This window comes from Anthonomus grandis, unplaced genomic scaffold (genome assembly GCF_022605725.1).
Source record: "Anthonomus grandis grandis unplaced genomic scaffold, icAntGran1.3 ctg00000266.1, whole genome shotgun sequence".
Taxonomy (NCBI): Eukaryota; Metazoa; Arthropoda; class Insecta; order Coleoptera; family Curculionidae; genus Anthonomus; species Anthonomus grandis.
In genome coordinates this window covers 8,906-22,910 of record NW_026088441.1, presented here as the reverse complement: position 1 = coordinate 22,910, position 14,005 = coordinate 8,906, and the positions used below count along the sequence as shown (strand labels likewise).

Sequence of the window (14,005 nt, the reverse complement as noted above, 5' to 3'; positions counted from 1 at the left end):
GTTCTGAATCCAACGCGACTATTCCCAAAGTCGTAGCTCGTTTAATAACCGAGATACAAATTTTCAGTTTCCATATATGTGCACCAAAAACCCAAAGTTTGGAAATCTATATCTCGACTTCTGTCAGTACTAGCTTAAAAAATCCAACGGTTCTGTCTTAGTTTCGTCATTCTGAATCCAACGCGACTATTCCCAAAGTCGTAGCTCCTTTAATAACCGAGATACAAATTTTCAGTTTCCATATATGTGCACCAAAAACCCAAAGTTTGGAAATCTATATCTCGACTTCTGTCAGTACTAGCTTCAAAAATCCAACGGTTTTGTCTTAGTTTCGTCGTTCTGAATCCAACGCGACTATTCCCAAAGTCGTAGCTTCTTTAATAACCGAGATACAAATTTTCAGTTTCCATATATGTGCTCCAAAAACCCAAAGTTTGGAAATCTATATCTCGACTTCTGTCAGTACTAGCTTTAAAAATCCAACAATTTTGTCTTATTTTTGTCGTTCTGAATCCAACGAGACTATTCACAAAGTCGTAGCTCCTTTATTAACCGAGATACAAATTTTTAGTTTCCATATATATGCACCAAAAACCCAAAGTTTGGAAATCTATATCTCGACTTCTGTCAGTACTAGCTTTAAAAATCCAACGGTTTTATCTTAGTTTCGTGGTTCTGAATCCAACGAGACTATTCCCAAAGTCGTAGCTCCTTTAATAACCGAGATACAAATTTTCAGTTTCCATATATGTGCTCCAAAAACCCAAAGTTTGGAAATCTATATCTCGACTTCTGTCAGTACTAGCTTTAAAAATCCAACGGTTCTCTCTTAGTTTCGTCGTTCTGAATCCAACGAGACTATTCCCAAAGTTGTAGCTCCTTTAATAACCGAGATACAAATTTTCAGTTTCCATATATGTGCACCAAAAACCCAAAGTTTGGAAATCTATATCTCGACTTCTGTCAATACTAGCTTCAAAAATCCAACGGTTTTATCTTAGTTTCGTCGTTCTGAATCCAACGAGTCTATTCCCAAAGTCGTAGCTCCTTTAATAACCGAGATACAAATTTTCAGTTTCCATATATGTGCACCAAAAACCCAAAGTTTGGAAATCTATATCTCGACTTCTGTGAGTACTAGCTTTAAAAATCCAACGGTTCTCTCTTAGTTTCGTCGTTCTAAACCCAACGCGACTATTCCCAAAGTCGTAGCTCCTTTAATAACCGAGATACAAATTTTCAGTTTCCATATATGTGCACCAAAAACCCAAAGTTTGGAAATCTATATCTCGACTTCTGTCAATACTAGCTTCAAAAATCCAACGGTTTTATCTTAGTTTCGTCGTTCTGAATCCAACGAGTCTATTCCCAAAGTCGTAGCTCCTTTAATAACCGAGATACAAATTTTCAGTTTCCATATATGTGCACCAAAAACCCAAAGTTTGGAAATCTATATCTCGACTTCTGTCAGTACTAGCTTTAAAAATCCAACGGTTCTCTCTTAGTTTCGTCGTTCTGAATCCAACGAGACTATTCCCAAAGTTGTAGCTCCTTTAATAACCGAGATACAAATTTTCAGTTTCCATATATGTGCACCAAAAACCCAAAGTTTGGAAATCTATATCTCGACTTCTGTGAGTACTAGCTTTAAAAATCCAACGGTTCTCTCTTAGTTTCGTCGTTCTAAACCCAACGCGACTATTCCCAAAGTCGTAACTCCTTTAATAACCGAGATACAAATTTTCAGTTTCCATATATGTGCTCCAAAAACCCAAAGTTTGGAAATCTATATCTCGACTTCTGTCAGTACTAGCTTAAAAAATCCAACGGTTCTGTCTTAGTTTCGTCATTCTGAATCCAACGCGACTATTCCCAAAGTCGTAGCTCCTTTAATAACCGAGATACAAATTTTCAGTTTCCATATATGTGCACCAAAAACCCAAAGTTTGGAAATCTATATCTCGACTTCTGTCAGTACTAGCTTTAAAAATCCAACGGTTTTGTCTTAGTTTCGTCGTTCTGAATCCAACGCGACTATTTCCAAAGTCGTAGCTCCTTTATTAACCAAGATACAAATTTTTAGTTTCCATATATGTGCACCAAAAACCCAAAGTTTGGAAATCTATATCTCGACTTCTGTCAGTACTAGCTTTAAAAATCCAACGGCTTTGTCTTAGTTTCATCATTCTGAATCCAACGCGACTATTTCCAAAGTCGTAGCTCCTTTAATAACCGAGATACAAATTTTCAGTTTCCATATATGTGCACCAAAAACCCAAAGTTTGGAAATCTATATCTCGACTTCTGTCAGTACTAGCTTTAAAAATCCAACGGTTTTGTCTTAGTTTCGTCGTTCTGAATCCAACGCGACTATTCCCAAAGTCGTAGCTCCTTTATTAACCAAGATACAAATGTTTAGTTTCCATATATGTGCACCAAAAACCCAAAGTTTGGAAATCTATATCTCGACTTCTGTCAGTACTAGCTTTAAAAATCCAACGGTTTTGTCTTAGTTTCGTCGTTCTGAATCCAACGCGACTATTTCCAAAGTCGTAGCTCCTTTATTAACCAAGATACAAATTTTTAGTTTCCATATATATGCACCAAAAACCTAAAGTTTGGAAATCTATATCTCGACTTCTGTCAGTACTAGCTTTAAAAATCCAACGGTTCTCTCTTAGTTTCGTCGTTCTAAACCCAACGCGACTATTCCCAAAGTCGTAGCTCCTTTAATAACCGAGATACAAATTTTCAGTTTCCATATATGTGCACCAAAAACCCAAAGTTTGGAAATCTATATCTCGACTTCTGTCAGTACTAGCTTTAAAAATCCAACGGTTTTGTCTTAGTTTCGTCGTTCTGAATCCAACGCGACTATTCCCAAAGTCGTAGCTCCTTTAATAACCGAGATACAAATTTTCAGTTTCCATATATGTGCACCAAAAACCCAAAGTTTGGAAATCTATATCTCGACTTCTGTCAGTACTAGCTTTAAAAATCCAACGGTTTTGTCTTAGTTTCGTCGTTCTAAATCGTAAAGTAATCGTAAGTCGTAAAGGGTGGGGGATATGGGTTGACTCACTCGTTCACATGTGACCATACCTTTTATTCTCCAGCTCTCTCTGCAACGACCAGGACTAACTTCTCTTTCTAAAAATGACCGAAACAGTGGTGGGGGACGTATGTGCAGACATGTAGCACACTTTGTCATGGATCGCCTCCTTTATGGGCCCAGTATTCGGTCGGACCTGATACCTCAGTGGACGGTAGTGGTCGCTTTCTTTACCTACTTGATCAAGGACAATGTAGAGAGCAAACAGGTGGTTTTAATAGAAAACCTATTGGAGATGATTTTGGATGTCCAGCTGGACCAGAGCTGCTGGGTGCGGAAGATCGGGGTATGCCCCGGAGAATTTGAATAAGGAGCTCGTGGTGCGGTACTGCAATCAGATACTGGGCATTTTAATGAACTGTTTGGATTGTCACAATTTGGGGTAAGTTTCTTAACTTTTCTCAAAAATCTTTTATAACTCTGGTATTTCTTGTTTTACGATTAAATATCGTTCATTATGATTTGTTCTGTTTTTGATCGGGAATTCGGTGCAAAAATTTTTTTTTTTAATATTACATCTAGTTTTCGAGAAAATAAAGATAAACTGTTTAAAGGATTTTTCTGGAAAACTGTTAGACTTAAAAATCTTTTTTTTATTGAATCTGATGGGCATTGAGGTTCCAAACAACTTTTGTTAATACAATTTTTTTTCTGTAACCAATAGGTTTCCCGAAAAAAAATAAAAACCGATTTTATGAGCAATTTTCCAGGGATACCCCTCTGCATTTTTGAGGAAGGCTTTTTGCGTATAACTTTTTTTGGTACATTTTTCGAAAATTTCAAATTTTTTAAAAACCTCCCATAACTCCTTTATTTTTCGTTTTACGGTTAAATGTTATTCTTTGTACTTTGTTCTATTTTTAATTTGGAACAAAAAGTGTCTATAAAAATTTTGAAAATTAAAAAAATTTATCAAACCCGTATTTCTTTCTTAAATATATAATGTAGCGGAACGACCTCTAAATTTGCTATAGTTCGTTCTATTAGAATATCGGGCGTCTTAAATATTTTATTTATTTGTGGAAATGTGTGACATTCTTTAAACCCTACATTTCTGCTCGGAGTGTTCTTATGATTATTACTTCGTTTATCACCATTTAATAAAGAAGTATGGCGCTTTTGACTCCGTGGTTCCGTTAAAAGGTTTTAATCCGGGTCAGTGCTTTTATTATTAATAGGTAAGGTTACAACTGTCCTGTTTCTTGGCTAGCAATTTATGTTATCTATTTTGTTATTAAAAGGTGTTAAAACTAAGCCCATAACTGAGGTGAAATAACTGAGATTTCCCGACATAACTGGTTTCCTTGACATACGAACCCTCTTTTCTCTCTCTCATCTCTCATCTCTCTTCTTTTCTCTCGCACTTTGACTACTGCTACTTCTCTTCTCCTTCTTCTTCCTCTTTTTTAAATGCCTGGACAAAATTATTGATTTTTTACAAGCAGTTCAGCCCAAAGTTTCTTCTGCTTCTTCTTTTTCTTCTTCTTCTTCTCCCTCTTCTTTTTTAAAAACCTCTAATACCTGGATTCCGTTTACATATACTTACTTTGAATAAATCTCTACCATGAGAATTACAAATAAAACATCTAATTTTGGCAGTGACAATTTATTAATTGATTGATTTTATTGACCGGCAAGCTTTCCTGTGATTAGCACAGACTTTGTTTCTGGTGATCAAATCTCGGTATGGATTTTAATGAGTTTTTAGTCCACATTATCAATATTGTCCATTTTCTAAGTCAATTCAGTAAAAATTCCAGGATTTATTTCTTAATAAATAAATAGGACCCGAAGAAATAACTCGACAACGAGCTACTCAACCGTAGGTTCCTTGAAAGGTTTTACTCTTAATTTAATCATTTACAAAATGATCGACCTATTCTTCCTTATCTAGGAACGAAAGCGAGCTGATCCTGGAGTCCCTGCAATCCTTCTCGAAACTCCTGAACAGTTTGCCAGGGTACAAATTCAGTTCCTTTCAAGTTACCGGAGCAGTGAGGATCAAGTTGCTATTCAGTCAAGAGGATCCACGTCTAAGGAGATCCTCGATCCAGTTATTAGGAGATCTGACAACATCCTTTGGCCAGGAGACCAATTTGGAGGCATTCAAGGATCGAGTGAGATCCAAGGGAACCTCATCACTTTACTCTTGCATCTATGCGCTCCAGACGTGTATATTGTCAAGGTATGACTTTTTTGGATCATTTTACTCACTTAACTCATGCATGGACCCCATTTAGGCCTGTAAAAGTACAATGCAGAAGGTTGGCCCTTATCTGGATTTTCCGGAGGTATACCGCATGATCCAGGAGTGTTTGGGCGATGACACCGACTTGATGTTCACGGATTTTATTGGGGAGTTAATTAAACGCATGGTAAGTAAATGGCAGCACCTTAAATGTAATATTCATGCAGTTCGTCTGTGATATATTTTGAATTTAATTAGGGATTTATGGAATCAAAGATATCAAGGTTATTTGGGGGTCAAATCGAGGACGAGTTGGTTTAAAGGTGGTGTCTAAGGGCCAATCCCGCCCTTGTCATCGGTTTGTTCTACGCCGAACTACTACCCGAGAATAAACCGAAAGTTTCACTGGAAACTGTCTGTGATAAACTGAACAGACTGATGCAAGACGAGTCAGAAGAAGTTAGGATTAAGGCAAGTCAAGCTATATCGTGTTTGTTTTTATAATTATTGTAGAACGGAATGTGCTAGGGGGATAGTACGATTAAGTCTTTTAAATCAGTTTTTAGTAAGAAAATTTAAAAAAAGTCAACAGGGGTCAAAACTGACTTGTGGGTGGACTTTGTAGCTTATAAGTTTATCTCTGTCGCACTCATTGTAAAAAAAAACTTGAAACGTGGAAAAACTGAAATTTCACAAAGTTTATTAGTTTTAAAATTTTGCATAACTTTTTTGTTATTAAAGATAGAGCTTTCATTTAAAAACTGTCAAGTACTCCATGCAAAGGGGCACCTTGCACATAATTATCAAAATTGAAAAAATATAGTTTTTGAGAAAAATCGAAATTTATGTTTTTTACGATTAACATCTACTTTTTTAGATCGAAAATTTTGCATAACTTTTTTGTTATTAAAGATAGAGCTTTCATTTAAAAACTGCCAAGTACTCCTCGCAAAGGGACACCTTGCACATAATTATCAAAATTAAAAAAATTATAGTTTTTGAGAAAAATCGAAATTTCGGTTTTTTACAATTAACATGTACTTTTTTAGATCGAAAATTTTGCATAACTTTTTTGTTATTAAAGATAGAGCTTTCATTTAAAAACTGCCAAGTACTCCTAGCGAAGGGGCACCTTGCACATAATTATTAAAATTGAAAAAATTATAGTTTTTGAGAAAAATCGAAATTTTGGTTTTTTACAATTAACATGTACTTTTTTAGATCGAAAATTTTGCATAACTTTTTTGTTATTAAAGATAGACCTTTCATTTAAAAACTGCCAAGTACTCCTCGCAAAGGGGCACCTTGTACGTAATAATCAAAAACTAAAAAATTGTAGTTTTTGAAAAAAATCTAAATTTCGGTTTTTTACAATTAACATGTACTTTTTTAGATCGAAAATTTTGCATAACTTTTTTGCTATTAAAGATAGAGCCTTCATTTAAAAACTGTTAAGTACTTCTAGCGAAGGGGCACCTTGCACATAATTATCAAAATTGAAAAAATTATAGTTTTTGAGAAAAGTCGAAATTTCGGTTTTTTACAATTAACATGTACTTTTTTAGATCGAAAATTTTGCATAACTTTTTTGTTATTAAAGATAGAGCTTTCATTTAAAAACAGTCAAGTACTCCTAGCGAAGGGGCACCTTGCACATAATTATCAAAATTGAAAAAATTATAGTTTTTGAGAAAAGTCGAAATTTCGGTTTTTTACAATTAACATGTACTTTTTTAGATCGAAAATTTTGCATAACTTTTTTGCTATTAAAGATAGAGCTTTCATTTAAAAACAGTCAAGTACTCCTAGCGAAGGGGCACCTTGCACATAATTATCAAAATTGAAAAAATTATAGTTTTTGAGAAAAGTCGAAATTTCGGTTTTTTACAATTAACATGTACTTTTTTAGATCGAAAATTTTGCATAACTTTTTTGTTATTAAAGATAGAGCTTTCATTTAAAAACAGTCAAGTACTCCTAGCGAAGGGGCACCTTGCACATAATTATCAAAATTGAAAAAATTATAGTTTTTGAGAAAAGTCGAAATTTCGGTTTTTTACAATTAACATGTACTTTTTTAGATCGAAAATTTTGCATAACTTTTTTGCTATTAAAGATAGAGCCTTCATTTAAAAACTGTTAAGTACTTCTAGCGAAGGGGCACCTTTCGCGTAATTATCAAAATTGAAAAAATTATAGTTTTTGAGAAAAATCGAAATTTCGGTTTTTTACAATTAACATGTACTTTTTTAGATCGAAAATCTTGCATAACTTTTTTGTTATTAAAGATAGACCTTTCATTTAAAAACTGCCAAGTACTCCTCGCAAAGGGGCACCTTGTACGTAATAATCAAAAACTAAAAAATTGTAGTTTTTGAAAAAAATCTAAATTTCGGGTTTTTTACAATTAACATGTACTTTTTTAGATCGAAAATTTTGCATAACTTTTTTGCTATTAAAGATAGAGCCTTCATTTAAAAACTGTTAAGTACTCCTAGCGAAGAGGCATCTTGCACATAATTATTAAAATTTAAAAAATTATAGTTTTTGAAAAAAATCGAAATTTCGGTTTTTTACAATTAACATGTACTTTTTTATATCGAAAATTTTGCATAACTTTTTTGTTATTAAAGATAGAGCTTTCATTTAAAAACAGTCAAGTACTCCTAGCGAAGGGGCACCTTGCACATAATTATCAAAATTGAAAAAATTATAGTTTTTGAGAAAAATCGAAATTTCGGTTTTTTACAATTAACATGTACTTTTTTAGATCGAAAATTTTGAAGGCTCATATCTCGGCTTCTATATGAATTATCATGAAAATTCCAACGGTTTTGTCTTAGTTTCGTCCTTCTGAATCCAACGAGACCATCCGCAAGGTCGTAGCTTCTACGAGAGCCGAGATATGGCATTTTTGTAGCCCATTTTTGGCGTCAAAAACGGACGTCGAAAACGACTTTTTCAGGATTTTCAAAGTGCTCTCATTCCCTTAGTTCTGCTCGGATCCTGTTATAACCCGGTGTTTTCGTAATCTAGGTGATCAGAATAAGACGCTGGTATACTTAGTTTGACTTTGAAAAAAATCAATTTTTGGTGAAAAAATTCGATACGGGGGGGTATACCCGAAAAATGAAGAAACCCAAACTTTGAAGGCTCATATCTCGGCTTCTATATGAATTATCATGAAAATTCCAACGGTTTTGTCTTAGTTTCGTCCTTCTGAATCCAACGAGACCATCCGCAAGATCGTAGCTTCTACGAGAGCCGAGATATGGCATTTTTGTAGCCCATTTTTGGTCTCAAAAACGGACGTCGAAAACGACTTTTTCAGGATTTTCAAAGTGCTCTCATTCCCTTAGTTCTGCTCGGATCCTGTTATAACCCGGTGATTTCGTAATCTAGGTGATCAGAATAAGACGCGGGTATACTTAGTTTGATTTCGAAAAAATCAATTTTTGGTGAAAAAATTCGATACGGGGGGGTATACCCGAAAAATGAAAAAACCCAAACTTTGAAGGCTCCTTAGTTCTGCTCGGATCCTGTTATAACCCGGTGTTTTCGTAATCTAGGTGATCAGAATAAGACGCTGGTATACTTAGTTTGATTTCGAAAAAATCAATTTTTGGTGAAAAAATTCGATACGGGGGGTATACCCGAAAAATGAAAAAACCCAAACTTTGAAGGCTCATATCTCGGCTTCTATATGAGCTATCGTGAAAATTCCAACGGTTTTGTCTTAGTTTCGTCCTTCTGAATCCAACGAGACCATCCGCAAGGTCGTAGCTTTTACGAGAGCCGAGATATGGCATTTTTGTAGCCCATTTTTGGCCTCAAAAACGGACGTCGAAAACGACTTTTTCAGGATTTTCAAAGTGCTCTCATTCCCTTAGTTCTGCTCGGATCCTGTTATAACCCGGTGATTTCGTAATCTAGGTGATCAGAATAAGACGCGGGTATACTTAGTTTGATTTCGAAAAAATCAATTTTTGGTGAAAAAATTCGATACGGGGGGGTATACCCGAAAAATGAAAAAACCCAAACTTTGAAGGCTCATATCTCGGCTTCTATATGAGCTATCGTGAAAATTCCAACGGTTTTGTCTTAGTTTCGTCCTTCTGAATCCAACGAGACCATCCGCAAGGTCGTAGCTTCTACGAGAGCCGAGATATGGCATTTTTGTAGCCCATTTTTGGCCTCAAAAACGGACGTCGAAAACGACTTTTTCAGGATTTTCAAAGTGCTCTCATTCCCTTAGTTCTGCTCGGATCCTGTTATAACCCGGTGTTTTCGTAATCTAGGTGATCAGAATAATCCGCTGTTATAGTTAGTTGGAATTCGAATAAAAAAAAATTATGAAAAAATTTGAAAGAGGGGGGGGGTATATAATTTCTTACTGATAAACAGTGTGGGGCGGGTGGGGGATATGGGTTGACTCACTCGTTCACATGTGAGCATATCTTTTATTCTCCAGCTCTCTCTGCAACGACCAGGACTAACTTCTCTTTCTAAAAATGACCGAAACAGTGGTGGGGGACGTATGTGCAGACATGTAGCACACTTTGTCATGGATCGCCTCCTTTATGGGCCCAGTATTCGGTCGGACCTGATACCTCAGTGGACGGTAGTGGTCGCTTTCTTTACCTACTTGATCAAGGACAATGTAGAGAGCAAACAGGTGGTTTTAATAGAAAACCTATTGGAGATGATTTTGGATGTCCAGCTGGACCAGAGCTGCTGGGTGCGGAAGGTCGGGGTATGCCCCGGAGAATTTGAATAAGGAGCTCGTGGTGCGGTACTGCAATCAGATACTGGGCATTTTAATGGACTGTTTGGATTATAACAATTTGGGGTAAGTTTCTTAACTTAAAAATTTTGAAAATTAAAAAAAAATATCAAACCACAAACAAAATATATAATGTAGCGAAACGACCTCTAAATTTGCTATAGTTCGTTCTATTAGAATATCGGGCGTCTTAAATTTTTTATTTATTTGTGGAAATGTGTGACATTCCTTAAACCCTACATTTCTGCTCGGAGTATTCGTATGATTATTACTTCGTTTATCACCATTTAATAAAGAAGTATGGCGCTTTTGACTCCGTGGTTCCGTTAAAAGGTTTTAATCCGGGTCAGTGCTTTTATTATTAATAGGTAAGGTTACAACTGTCCTGTTTCTTGGCTAGCAATTTATGTTATCTATTTTGTTATTAAAAGGTGTTAAAACTAAGCCCATAACTGAGGTGAATTAACTGAGATTTCCCGACATAAGTGGTTTCTTTGACATACGAACCCTCGGGACTAAAAATCCCATTACAATAAAAGTCCAAAAAAAACATTTATTGTTATAAGGTGCCCAAATGATGGGCAGAATGGCAGGTTTGGCAAATCAATAACTTCTTCCGAGTATTTGACACCGTTGAAAAAGAAGAAGAAGAAGAGAAGTAGCAGTAACGAGTGTGAGAGGGAAACGAGGTAGGAAAATGGACAGACAACCCTCTGGTTTCCTCCACTCCTGTGGGCGTCTCATTGTTTATCCCTTTCCCTCCCTCATTTCTCTCGCACTTTGGCTACATTCTACTTCTCTTCTCCTTCTTCCTCTTTTTTAAATGCCTGGACAAAATTATTGATTTTTTACAAGCAGTTGAACCCAAAGTTTCTTCTGCTTCTTCTTTTTCTTCTTCTTCTTCTCTCTCTTTTTCTTTAAAAACCTCAAATACCTGGATTCCGTTTACATATACTTACTTTGAATAAATCTCTACCATGAGAATTACAAATAAAACATCTAATTTTGGCAGTGACAATTTATTAATTGATTGATTTTATTGACCGGCAAGCTTTCCTGTGATTATCACAGACTTTGTTTCTGGTGATCAAATCTCGATATGGATTTTAATGAGTTTTTAGTCCACATTATCAATATTGTCCATTTTCTAAGTCAATTCAGTAAAAATTCCAGGATTTATTTCTTAATAAATAAATAGGACCCGAAGAAATAACTCGACAACGAGCTACTCAACTGTAGGTTCCTTGAAAGGTTCTACTCTTAATATAATCATTTACAAAATGATCGACCTATTCTTCCTTATCTAGGAACGAAAGCGAGCTGATCCTGGAGTCCCTGCAATCCTTCTCGAAACTCCTGAACAGTTTGCCAGGGTACAAATTCAGTTCCTTTCAAGTTACCGGAGCAGTGAGGATCAAGTTGCTATTCAGTCAAGAGGATCCACGTCTAAGGAGATCCTCGATCCAGTTATTAGGAGATCTGGCAACATCCTTTGGCCAGGAGACCAATTTGGAGGCATTCAAGGATCGAGTGAGATCCAAGGGAACCTCATCACTTTACTCTTGCATCTATGCGCTCCAGACGTGTATATTGTCAAGGTATGACTTTTTTGGATCATTTTACTCACTTAACTCATGCATGGACCCCATTTAGGCCTGTAAAAGTACAATGCAGAAGGTTGGCCCTTATCTGGATTTTCCGGAGGTATACCGCATGATCCAGGAGTGTTTGGGCGATGACACCGACTTGATGTTCACGGATTTTATTGGGGAGTTAATTAAACGCATGGTAAGTAAATGGCAGCACCTTAAATGTAATATTCATGCAGTTCGTCTGTGATATATTTTGAATTTAATTAGGGATTTATGGAATCAAAGATATCAAGATTATTTGGGGGTCAAATCGAGGACGAGTTGGTTTAAAGGTGGCGTCTAAGGGCCAATCCCGCCCTTGTCATCGGTTTGTTCTACGCCGAACTACTACCCGAGAATAAACCGAAAGTTTCACTGGAAACTGTCTGTGATAAACTGAACAGACTGATGCAAGACGAGTCAGAAGAAGTTAGGATTAAGGCAAGTCAAGCTATATCGTGTTTGTTTTTATAATTATTGTAGAACGGAATGTGCTAGGGGGATAGTACGATTAAGTCTTTTAAATCAGTTTTTAGTAAGAAAATTTAAAAAAAGTCAACAGGGGTCAAAACTGACTTGTGGGTGGACTTTGTAGCTTATAAGTTTATCTCTGTCGCACTCATTGTAAAAAAAAACTTGAAACGTGGAAAAACTGAAATTTCACAAAGTTTATTAGTTTTAAAATTTTGCATAACTTTTTTGTTATTAAAGATAGAGCTTTCATTTAAAAACTGTCAAGTACTCCATGCAAAGGGGCACCTTGCACATAATTATCAAAATTGAAAAAAATATAGTTTTTGAGAAAAATCGAAATTTATGTTTTTTACGATTAACATGTACTTTTTTAGATCGAAAATTTTGCATAACTTTTTTGTTATTAAAGATAGAGCTTTCATTTAAAAACTGCCAAGTACTCCTCGCAAAGGGGCACCTTGCACATAATTATCAAAATTGAAAAAATTATGGTTTTTGAGAAAAATCGAAATTTAGGTTTTTTACGATTAACATGTACTTTTTTAGATCGAAAATTTTGCATAACTTTTTTGTTATTAAAGATAGAGCTTTCATTTAAAAACTGCCAAGTACTCCTCGCAAAGGGGCACCTTGCACATAATTATCAAAATTAAAAAAATTATAGTTTTTGACAAAAATCGAAATTTCGGTTTTTTACAATTAACATGTACTTTTTTAGATCGAAAATTTTGCATTACTTTTTTGTTATTAAAGATAGAGCTTTCATTTAAAAACAGTCAAGTACTCCTAGCGAAGGGGCACCTTGCACATAATTATTAAAATTGAAAAAATTATAGTTTTTGAGAAAAATCGAAATTTTGGTTTTTTACAATTAACATGTACTTTTTTGGATCGAAAATTTTGCATATTTTTTTTGTTATTAAAGATAGAGCTTTCATTTAAAAACTGCCAAGTACTCCTCGCAAAGGGGCACCTTGCACATAATTATCAAAATTAAAAAAATTATAGTTTTTGAGAAAAATCGAAATATCGGTTTTTTACAATTAACATGTACTTTTTTAGATCGAAAATTTTGCATAACTTTTTTGTTATTAAAGATAGAGCTTTCATTTAAAAACTGTTAAGTACTCCTAGCGAAGGGGCACCTTTCGCGTAATTATCAAAATTGAAAAAATTATAGTTTTTGAGAAAAATCGAAATTTCGGTTTTTTACGATTAACATGTACTTTTTTAGATCGAAAATTTTGCATAACTTTTTTGTTATTAAAGATAGAGCTTCCATTTAAAAACAGTCAAGTACTCCTCGCAAAGGGGCACCTTGCACATAATTATCAAAATTGAAAAAATTGTAGTCTTTGAAATAAATCGAAATTTCGGTTTTTTAAATTAACATGTACTTTTTTAGATCGAAAATTTTGCATAACTTTTTTGTTATTAAAGATAGAGCTTTCATTTAAAAACTGCCAAGTACTCCTCGCAAAGGGGCACCTTGCACATAATTATCAAAATTGAAAAAATTATAGTTTTTGAGAAAAATCGAAATTTAGGTTTTTTACGAATAACATGTACTTTTTTAGATCGAAAATTTTGCATAACTTTTTTGTTATTAAAGATAGAGCTTTCATTTAAAAACTGCCAGGTACTCCTCGCAAAGGGGCACCTTGCACATAATTATCAAAATTAAAAAAATTATAGTTTTTGACAAAAATCGAAATTTCGGTTTTTTACAATTAACATGTACTTTTTTAGATCGAAAATTTTGCATTACTTTTTTGTTATTAAAGATAGAGCTTTCATTTAAAAACAGTCAAGTACTC

General features: G+C 34.8%; 1 long non-coding RNA gene across 2 annotated transcripts; it reads left to right on the top strand.

Annotated features, from left to right (window-relative positions):
• The first annotated feature begins 3,120 nt into the window (after positions 1-3,120).
• On the top strand, positions 3,121-12,696 carry LOC126749531 (uncharacterized). Of its 2 annotated transcripts, none has more exons than XR_007665095.1 (5): positions 3,121-3,494; positions 5,007-5,297; positions 5,353-5,487; positions 5,559-5,623; positions 12,008-12,696. It is a non-coding gene; the product is annotated as an uncharacterized LOC126749531 (long non-coding RNA). The 2 variants fall into 2 exon arrangements; XR_007665096.1 differs by lacking the exon at positions 3,121-3,494 and adding an exon at positions 4,066-4,290.
• Positions 12,697-14,005: the final 1,309 nt, after the last annotated feature.